Genomic DNA, 11,793 nt, shown 5'->3' on the forward strand with positions numbered 1-11,793 from the left:
TGCGATGCGGTTTATGCTTGGGCCATAAGGGTTTTGGAGTCAGGTTATGGTGGCTAGATACGGCCGAGTGGGTTCTGATGGGGTGGCTCGGAGTAGGCGAAGATGTTCCTTCATGTAGCGAGAGATTGGAAGATATCTGCCAACTGCCTTAGCAAATACCGAATGGTTGATTGGCGACGGAAGGAGCGTTGATATGGCGGGGGACCCGTGGGTGGACGCTCTCCCCTTGAGACTTTTGCCGACTATGGTTAACGTCGAGGCGGAGAAGGGACTGTGGGTGTGTGACCTCCTCAACTCGGAGGGGTTGAGTGGAACGACGCCAGGCTGTGCCAGTTGTTCGAAGAGCATCTTGCTGAGCGTGTTCGGTCGCTCCTGATCTCGGGGTGTGCGGGATTGGACGTTCGAATTTGGAGCTCATCTTGTAGGACCAGCGTTAGAGTGGAGGATGTCTCCTGAGTTCTTCGGTGGGGGCATGAGCCGGGCTCGGAGTGTACTTGGATCTGACGATTCAGACTTCATCCGAGGGTTGAATTATTCTTATGGAAGGTGGTCTGGGAACGTCTTCCGACGAGATTGGTGTTGAGATGACGTGGCTTGAGGATTCCACCCCAATGTGAGGAGTGTGGTGTCAACGAGACGGTGGACCATGTGCTGTTCCAGTGCTCGTAGGCGAGGAGAACCTGACGGCTTACAGGGATTCCACAGGATGCTTGGAGTTAGAGGGACCACTTCGTAGAGGCCATCCGTCGGTAGTCGGGCTGCCCTTAGATGCACCGGGTGGATATTGGAGCGACTTGCACAGTGTACCAGATCTGGCTAGTAAGGAATGCTCGAACTTTTGGTGACTGCAGTTTGTCATCGAGGTTTGTGGTGGAGCATGCTCGGGCACAAGTGGTGGAGATCAGTCATGCTACCTCATCACATGGGCCTTTGACAGCTCGACACACTTGGGACTCGCATTCTGCTCAAGCAGCACCCCGTATGGTGTTTTTCACCTGGGAGCTCCTACCTCCAAGGTTCCTCAAGGTCAACTTTGATGGATCTATGTTGGATGGAGGTAGGAGGGGAGGTGCAGGTTTTGTCATCAGGGATCCGAATTCTAGGGTGGCGGCAGTTGGTGGTTGCCAACTCTTTACAATTTCGGTCCCGGTGCTGAGCTATGGGCTGCTTGGACGGATCTTTGTCATGCATGGCAAGTGTTACAGGCCAGTTTGATCATATTGGAGGGTGACTGTGCCACTATGATCAGATGGATTTAGGGGGGTCCAAGTGGTGATGGGGTGGCCTTCCAGACTAAGCATATATTTAGAGAGGCAAATGGGGCTGCAGATTAAGTGGCTGCCTATATAGCCAGCTATTTTGGAGGCCCTAAGTGGGCTGGAGAGGAAGAGTTGCCTCAGGCACTCCGTGAGTTTTTTTTTTCTAATTTTATTGGGTGTATCCATACTCGTGTTGTATAAAATACCCGCTTTAGCCAAGAAAAAAGAAGACTTTCAGTTTTCTTTCTTTGTTTTCTTCTTATACTATGCAATGTATACCATTTGGCATCAATAAAGATCTTGAAATTAATGTTATTGATGGGACTATAGAGAGGAAGACCTTTAATGATAATAATGATTAACTATTTTTTCAAAAAAATAAAAATGGAGAAAAATTAATTATTGTTTTCCCAAATATAAATGATTCATCCTTCCATGTTTTAAGACCTTAATTTTGTCATGACATTAAATAATTTTTTTATAGGTGAATTGGTTTCAAATGCTGCCTTTGAACATTGGACTTACTCCTGATGAATTAGCAATTTGGAGTTTCCAATTTTTGGTGGATTTTGATGTGATCTTTCCTGATTATGCAAGTAGGAAAGAGGGAGAGAGAAATTTACAATTAAGTAAACAGGATTGAAATTCTTTAAATTTTAAATATCAGCAAGATGAGGATTAAATAGTCATTTTTAGCCCCTTCTCCAAATATTTTTTTTATCTATAATTTTTATTTATATGCTGATACTTTATATTTTTAATAAAACTTTTTTTAAAATTAGTTTCTCTTGTATGTGCTCATGGACGAGTAAAGTTTATCCCACAAACTTAATATTTTTATCATCTATACTATATTAACTCGGTGACAGTTTTGATTATTGAAGGGTATTTCTTTTTGACTTTGTCTCTAATGTTTTTATTGAAAATATTTTCCCACTATTTGTTATAATTTTTTTATTAATATTCTAAAACCTATCTAAATAATTTATTTATTTAAATTAATTCCACTAATCTAGGGAGGAAGAAACAAAATCCCAACTCTTTGAACAAGAAAAGAAAAATAATTGGATTCTTATCCCTGTTTTGGTGAGTTCTATACAACGTCTCTTTCTCTCTAATCCAAGTTCATATGGAATCTAATCCATTAGTTTGAGATGACACATAAAGAACGAATGCAAGAGATATCATATTACTTTTATAATTTATAATTTATCATTTTTCTTCAACATGCATTGCATGTGTTTTGTTACTAATATGGGTAAATATAGAAGTTGAACAGAGAAAATTTCTCCTTCTATTTATAATTTGATTCTCACTGTTATATATAAATGATTAAATGTATATTAGTTTCATTATAATAAATGAAAAAGGGGCTCAGATAAACAAAACAATTAATGAAACTCAAACCAATTAAATTTTATATGGCTCTTTCACATGGAAAATGAGGTATTAAAGATTAAGACCAGTTGCAAAGCCAAAATATAGGTGAGGAAGGCAATGATAATCATGTTTACAATTTTTTTTTTATATTATTATCAAAGGTAATATGTAAGTAGTATTACTGAAGGTGCAAGGAAACCAAACTAAGCTAATATCATCTCTAAAATAATATAGTACATATGAAATAGTTGTTTTGGCCTTTTATTTAATTTGAGCATCTTGTACAAACCACGATTCAGCTAGACATGATATATTTCTATATCTTTCTCATTGTAAATGTGCAACAAAGAGAAAAATATAGATAATAAATAGAAGAATGCAAAAAAAAAGGTACAAATCTATGCTGCTGTAAATCAATATACCCCCTTTATTCAATTTGCAACTAATAGAAAATATTGCATAAGTTGTCTTCTTCTCCATTGCTTTCTTCTCTTTTCATTTTTTTGTTTTCCTATCTAACTTCAAGGGTTTATTTTAGATCTAAATCTTATTCCAGAAAATCCTATTTAGAAGCATGTGAGATATAAGATTTAGGAAGAAAATACGAGAAATGCAAACATACATCATGAGATCATAATTTCAATAATCGAGTCAGTGCTTATAATAAAAGCATTGGTAACTACCATTTGAAAAAATAAAAAACATTGATGGATGCTGAGTTAAACATAACAATCCTAATGTTATCTATAAAACAATTGTCCTAGTCTATGTGGACCCAAAAAAAATAATTCCAAGATTATTGACGTGTGATCTTATTTAAATTTTCAAAAAAATTAAAATTTTAGGAAGTGGGGGAAATCATAGGGCTCTCATTAAAATTTTAGAAAATGGAGGTGTAGAGGATTGTAGAACTCCTTACTAATATACTGAAAGATCATTTCTTACGAAAGCCATTACTCTACCTCAACCCCCTAGCTCTGCCCTTGAAGTAGACTTTTGTGTGCATTGTGTTTCTTTTCTTTCTTTTTTTGATAAGGCAGATGGATTTTTAAAAATAATATGGCAGAATATACACAAATTTAGTCCATTAATAGAATAATTCTTTATTTTCATCTAAGTATAACCCATTATATTTTAGGTAAATCAAAAAAAATAATTTTGACTATGGCAAATGTTGAGAATTGTATCCTAAATGACAATCGTCAGTATGTTGATGATTGAATATTGTAAATGAATTAACAAATCAATAAAGTATTTTTTGGCATTATTCATCATTTTACATCTTCAAATGAATTCTTATATGATGAAGTCCTTAGGGCTTATTAATGATAAAGAAGGATTTATCTTCGAGTCCTTAAACTAGTTCGCGACCAAATGATATGTTGTTACAAGGACGACAACATTATCAAGATTAGGTCATTGTGTGACATATACGTTGGTTGTCTTCTTAACCAAGGAGTGTGGAGACACTGGTATGCCACCACACAGGTGAAGTGTAGGAGTACATTTTACTAAACGTGACCAATTTCGAAACGCTCTACTGTCAAGAGATGTTCCGAGTGGATATGGATATAAGTTTGGCCCTCTGACCTGAGACCGCAACCTGTGACTAGCAAGCAACTCATTGTACTTTGGTACCGGACTACCTGAATTTCTAATTCAGTGACGAAAGATCACTGGATGCAGTCAAGTACTTGCGTAGTCAGTTATGAGTCGAAATGGAATTGACCCCTCCTGAAAATAGGAGATAATGTCTTGTGATTAATTTAACAAAACCTTAGCCAGGGTAATCCCAGTGAGGAGTCACGGGATATCTAAAGTTAATCACATAATGGATGTACTAATTATAGGATTGACAGTGAGCTCTAAGTTATCCTGGTATTAGGAGTCAAAGGGAATAAATTATACCGTAACCATAGTCCAGGATTCCAGAATATTTGCTTCGCATATATTCGGCCTATCCGGATGTCGGGTACCATTGCTAGATGGTCACATCGATTAGTGTAGGAAGTCGTTCCTATACTACCGGCTTAGGTTCGAATCTATAAGATCACATGCATAGAAGATTCCTGATTGATCAAGAAGGCTGATGAATGATTAAGAATCATTCAGGAGTAATTTGGTCAATTCGATTGGCAAATTATCCTATAAAATAATTAAAGTAATTATTGAAGGATTAATTAGTAATTGAATTACTAATAAACTCAATTTGATTGAGTAAATGGATTTAGGATGAGCCAAATTGAATTGGATTCAATTTTGGGTTCAATCAGAGTTTTGGACCTGATTGGAGTCGACTCGAGTTTCCTAGGAGTCGACTCGAGAAGAGGGGTCGACTCTCTCAGAGAATCCAGAGATGACCTCTTCTGTTTTTTTCTAGGTGGAGTCGACTCGAGTTTCTTAGGAGTCAACTTGAGAAGAGGGTCGACTCTCTAGAGAATTCAGAGACGACCTCTTCTGTTTTTCCCAGGTGGAGTCGACTCAAGTTTTCTTGGGGTCGACTCGAGGCGACTTGGAATCGACTCGAGCTATGAAGGGGTCGACTTGCTGGGCGTATCAGAGAAAATGTTCTCTGTCAGAGTCGACCCGCGAAGCTTTAGAGTCGACTCGAAGGGGAAGGAGTCGACTCGAGACGACTTGGAGTCAACTCGAAGATCGGGAAGGTCGACTCCTTCCAGAAAATCTGGAGCTCGCGGACGTTTTGAACTTCCGAGATTCGATCCAAAAGTTGTTTTTCAATGAAATCTGATGGAATTTGGATCGTGGAACATGTGGAAAAATGGCTAGATGATGATGGAAGATCATTACCATCCATTTCAATTCTATCTCACCCGCATGAACCAAATATTGTTTGGATTTTGAATTCAAATAAAAATAAGATCTATCTTGTTGCAACTATCCCCTTCATGCACCAACAAATACCAGATTTGCATTTGAATTTCGAATTCAAATGAGCAAATGGCGTGCCTATAAAAAAGGGTCAAGATGGGCGCCGGTAAGAGCATCCAATGCAGTCTACTTCCTCACATGCCTCCTCTTCCTCTTCTTCTCCATTTTAGCTAGGTTTTTCAGGGTGGATATCTAGAAGATTTAAGATTAGATCTGAGTCCTCTACTTTTCTTACAAACCTCATCTCTATCTGCTTCAAGACGATTAATCAAGAGTTGATTGAACCCCTGAGAGCAGATTTCAGCCTTCAAAGTGTTCTACAACTGCTAGCACTGTTGCAGAAGAAGATCCTTCAGGGCTTCGCATGTACTTCTCGGAGAGGCCACTCGTGTGCGTGACTGCGAAGTCAAGGATCAGATCCACAAGTTTCATCCATCATAAAAGGTATTAATCTAGCATTAATCATTCATTATGGTGTCAAGATCTAGGTCCGATTCTCCGAGGTTTTACCCTCTTTTGGAGCTCCTCACGGAGATATCTCCAGAATTCATTCGATGGATATTTGGAGATTAATTGGAATAGAGTTCTTAAGTTTCAGATCTGATAGTTAATCATGCATAAAAGTTTTAGCATAATTGTTTAAATGATTCTGGCATAATCCTATGTGTTCTTACAGTGCTAATTTCTAGATTTGATCTTGTAAGCATGCACGAATTAAAATTGTTTGATTCGATTTTTTCGCTACGTTTTGAAACTTAAAAGAACTATGTGTGGCTTGATCTCTCTTGTGAAGGGGTACGTAGACAACCCGATCAGGTTCAGCCATGGTTTTTTTAAAAAAAAATTCAGCATGCTTAATACCGAAGAACCTAGGAATCACTTTCAGTAAATTGATAATAACCTATTCTATGGTATGGTAATCAGTCAAGTTAGTCTTAATCTGGAGTTTATACGATCCTATAACAACCAACCCAACAACACTAATACATGATATAATTAAATATTAATTATAATATAATATTAATTTAAGTATCGTATTTAGTCTCTACTAACATTCAAAGCAAATATGATGTAGAAGACTAGAGATCCTAGTAGTGTGAGGTCAACATGTGGAAGCATAAGTTTTACCTTAACTAGGTTGTATAAGTGTTTAGGGTTAAGATTAGGGATAGCTGTAAGAAACAACCTGAGGTACCAATACTGCTAGGATAAACTACAAAATTGAAACAAGATTTCTCTATCCTAAATGGGAACTCGGTTTCTAAAAATGCAAAAAATAAATTATAATATTTTTGGATTTTTACATAATTTTAAAGAAGAAGATAACTAGAAAAATAATTTCAACTAGAATGCTTTGAATCTAAATTGGAACCAGAACATAGACAACTGTGGAGAACTATAAGGCCAAATGCAAACAAGAAAGCAAAATCTAAGAAGAATATTTATTATATGCTCTCACCAATCGAATCCCTCAATCCAACTAAAGTCATACTAATTTTCACTCAAGCTTCCCACGTTCCATTGACAATGCACTAGCTTCGCATATAATATTTTGGAGTTGCATTAGAAGAATAAAAGTCTTTAAGTCATATAAACACTCTTACAAAGTTGCAACATTATGAGACGGAGACACACCATGAACAAGTCTTACAAAGAGAATTGATGAAATCTTCAACTTAATTCCTTATTCGCTCTGAATATATGGTGTATTTATAGTATTCTAGGACCCTTACATTGATGAAAATTGATAGGAATACTTAGAACTCAACTAAGACTCAAACAACTTGCAAATGAAGGCATCTAGAAATAAACTCATGCCTTAAGGATGGTTTGGATGCTAAAAACCATCTGATGATGACCTAATTACCATCAAATATAATCATAAAAATATGATAATTACCTTTCAGAACCAACTGACAACATGGTTTCTACCATTAGAATTGTTCTGATGGGAGCCTTGTTATCGGCAGTTGCTTTCTAATGGTAGTATTTTGGATAATCTATTTACAACCTTAGACTGCATTTACACCTCTTATATATTTTGCCTATAATTTTTTTTGTCTAACCTCCAAACGATGCATTTTGGAATCAGTTAGAACTCTTACTTAATGTTGGATATGATGAAATTATTTTCATGCCAAACTTATATGTGATTTAATATTCTAGGCTTATGTGCTTTAGAGTGCTACTAAAATTAAAAGTATATCTAAATTTAAAGTTTTGACTTTTGACACTTGCGATATCACCTTGTGTCCTTTCCTTAGCTGGACTGGGGTGGTCTTGAGGTAATTCCACAGTCGCTTTGTGATAGTGAAGGTATAGCTTGAGCCTCCAATCTTGTTCTCGCATAAATTTGAATGCTTCCATTTCATCTTTCTCCTTGATTGTAATTGACTCTGCTCATTCATTTATTTTGTTCTCTCATTATAAATTCTGATGCAATAGGAACTAGTGACTTGTAGCCACATGTAGTGGGTTCAGCTTGTATTAAAACAATTTGGGACTTCAATTGTTGTCCACAGTATATATTTCATAGACATTGCATCTTACATGAATGGATATAAAATAATAAGAAAAAAGACTATAAGAAAAATGAGTTAAAAAGAGAAAGTAACAGAAAAAAAAGAAAAGCATTAAGTTTCATATATAAATATGATCATTTTAAAGCTCATAAGTTACTTGGACATATTATAAGCATATGATCATTTTAAAGCTTATGAGTTATCTAGAAATATTATAAGCGTACTCATATTTCAATAAATAATCCATTGCACATGTTCTTAGATGAATATTTGCCGACAAGTATATAAACCAAATAGAGAGTATATTTCCAAAATTCTTATGACCCATCATAAAAAACAATAGCATAAAAGAAATCCTAAGCTTACCCCATTTACTTTTTCCTTTTTAGTCATCATAGCCTACCTCGTTTTCTTTCTTCAATTCCACCATTTTATGCCTCTAGGCCCTCTACAAAATTAAGCCTATTAAATTGTTTCCCTTTCGTAAATAGGTTCCTTATTTTATCTCTCTCTTTTATTTCTTGAATCTTTATCATCTTTCTTTTTCTTTTTCTTTTTGAGACAGGACGAATCTCACAAATTTAGTATAAGCACATCCAAAAGAATCGAAAAAATACTATCCTGGAAGGAAGGTGGCAAGGTTGCATCGCTAGTCCATAACACTTCACCAGAGTGCTTAGCAATGAAGGATGCAACCCAATCTATGCCTTTTTTGGACTTGAAGTAGACATACTCAACTGAAAGGTCGTACAATCCCTTGCGCACTGCCAAATGTTCTAGAGCAAGAGGTGTCCGTCCGTAGTTGTGAGTTGCCTATGGATCCATCCAACCATGATGGCTAAGCCACCCTCTAGATGGATGAGATCCATTCACAAGCAAAATCTCTTATAGGTAATACCTGCCCAAGCCGCTCTCAACTTAGCTCCAAGGATAGTGGTGTCATAGATCGAGCTCCCACAAGCAGCAATGAGATGAGAATCATGGCCTCTAATCACAAACCCGACACCTCCTCTACTGTTGTCGTCACTTATATTGCCATCGAAGTTCATCTTGAGGAAACTTGAGAGTTGGCGCTTCCAAGTGATGAAAATCATCCTAGTCACTGCAGGAGCTGAGGTAGAGTCCCAAATGCATTGAGCTATCGTAGGCTCTCTAGTAGAAGGTGAGTGGATGACTTCTGCTACCTAGATGAAAGTCTTCTCTAAGGTGAATCTCGATAGCTGAATACTATTCTCGAAGACTCGGCCATTTTTGACGAGCTAGATGTGATAGGCCAAATATACAATCTTGATGCTCTGGAATTTGATAGAGACTCTACTCATGCAGCCCCTCAGGTAGAAGAGGAAGGTCTCAACTCATGTCATAGACCAAGTTGCATGATCCTCCTATTTTTACCGCCTTCACCATTTGCTCTACTTCACTCATTGCATGATCCTCTATCCTTCATGGTACTAATCTCTAACCACATTATAATCATCAAAACAACTCCAATACCTTCTTCTTTGACTTCTCTATTGCCCATTTTTCCTTTTCTCTGTTTAAAGCTTGATATTGACATAGCATTAATCTATAATGTTTCATATCAAATGTCTAAATCAAGTAGCTAATCCTTAACAATTTAGATTTGGATTACTATTTTTTTGTCATTAGATTATTGGATTGGATCAGAGAGCATCAGATATCCTCGCTTATTGTTGGTTTCAGATTGACTCTAATTTAAAACTAATATAATTATAAACTTATTTAAATTTATACATTAATGCATATGTTATGTATGAATGAGTAATTAGTAAAATTTGGCAACAATTCTCTCATCTAGTATTTTTTAGGATAGGCTAAAGGGCATGAGATCATTGAAGTCATCAAATATAAGTTAGAATGAAGTAATAAATTTTTAAATAGTTTTCTTGTATCATTCCTTTCAATGTTCAATTATCTTTAACTGTCACATCTATAATTGTGATACTCGCATAAGAATTAAGATTAAGTATATATTATATACAATATTTTAATTTTTTTAATTAAAAAATGTAAGGCTCTAATTAGGGTGAATAAGAGAAAAATTTGGGTGGAAAAGTTGACTAGATATATCAAATATTTAATTAAGCAACAATTCTATGTATATAATTATTAGACTTCTCTCGATTATGATTAGTAAATAGTTAGCAATAAACAAAAAGGCTTAGGTGAAGCTTGCATATTCAAATCAATTTAGTAAATCACCATTAAAGAAAGATAAAATATTTGCAAATAGAAAAGTTTGATATAATACAAGGTAAAAGAATCAATATATATTTATTCACAACAAATCAATAGTTTAGTTTTTTATGGTTAATGTTCAACTTTTTATTTTGAATACATAAGAAAAATTAAATATTAAAATATTTTCACATGCGTGTATATATACACACACATATTGATACAACCAACATATTTGAGAGGTTACTTTGCCATCCTATTATATCTATGAAAATATAGGGATTCCAATAATTACTTTTTTCCTAACATACAAATTACTTAAAAAGCTGTTAAATTATCAGATTGAGAACAATGATAAAACTAATGCCTAGCCAAAAAACACATATTTTGAAAGACCGATGAAAGTCAATTGGGTACAATGAAAAGCTAAAAAGAGATGAAAAAGGAAAAGAAAAGAATGTGGTGTGGAGAAAAAATGTTGGATTTTCAAAAAGAGAGGTAGAAAATAGAATGTTGATAAGCATATATGAAACATGCTTCTATAAGAAAAAAACATTAGAAAAATTACTTTTCAGCAGAAGCTAAAAAACTAGCTTCTAGCTTCTTTTTTTTTTCAGAAAGACTTTTACCATATATATCCGAGCTCTTAGAAATGTACAACTTGTTTCTTTTTTTTTTTTATAAATCTTTGGAGTCGCAGAAGGGGAATTACTACCCTTTTTAATTTATGATTGAATGAGAAAAGCTTGGCTCTTAATTACTAGTAATCTAAATATTGCAAAATAACTAGTGGTTTAACAATGATAATATAGGACATTTGCCTTGCAGGACCCACTCAATCACCAAATTGTTCTGAAATACATGGATCACCAATCATTGGACCTCTCCAGTTTAATCCTAACCTAGAGAGGATCTCTGCTCATGGATGATTCATTAGTGATCGTCGTGATAATAACACATTCTATCCCTAATATTATAATGAAACTCCTAACATGGGACTCTAACCCAATTTTGATTTCACTTTTAAAAAAATAATTAAATTACTACATTATTTTCTTCTTTTCATAGAATGATTCGTAGGCAATGAGCTATGTATAATTAGGAGTAGCCCTCATCCAAATACTTTTAATCTTCTAAATTCCGGTAAAGATAAGATTTGATCTATATTAATCTAATTGTTAAGAATTTTACTAGTTACTTTTTTTCCGTAAAATGATTCGTGGGCAATAAGCTATGTACAATTAGGGTAGCCCTCCTTCTAAATTCTGATAAAAATAAAATTTACTCTAAATTAATATAATTATTAAGAATTTTACCAGCTTGGGGAGCTAACACCATCAACTACTCTATTTTTCATAATATTTTCCTCATGCATCACATATGCTTAACTTCTTACAAGATGTCTCAAACTTCTGGGCTCTTCTCTTGGACATTATTTCTTTCCCCCTCCCTTTTTTTATAGATGTGCATATATAGTGTTTTCCCAAAATACAAATTTAAGGTACAACTTTAACCATTGTTATGAAAAAAATTGGAGAAAGTAC

The sequence above is a fragment of the Phoenix dactylifera genome, chromosome 1 (genome assembly GCF_009389715.1).
Source record: "Phoenix dactylifera cultivar Barhee BC4 chromosome 1, palm_55x_up_171113_PBpolish2nd_filt_p, whole genome shotgun sequence".
Classification (NCBI taxonomy): domain Eukaryota; kingdom Viridiplantae; phylum Streptophyta; class Magnoliopsida; order Arecales; family Arecaceae; genus Phoenix; species Phoenix dactylifera.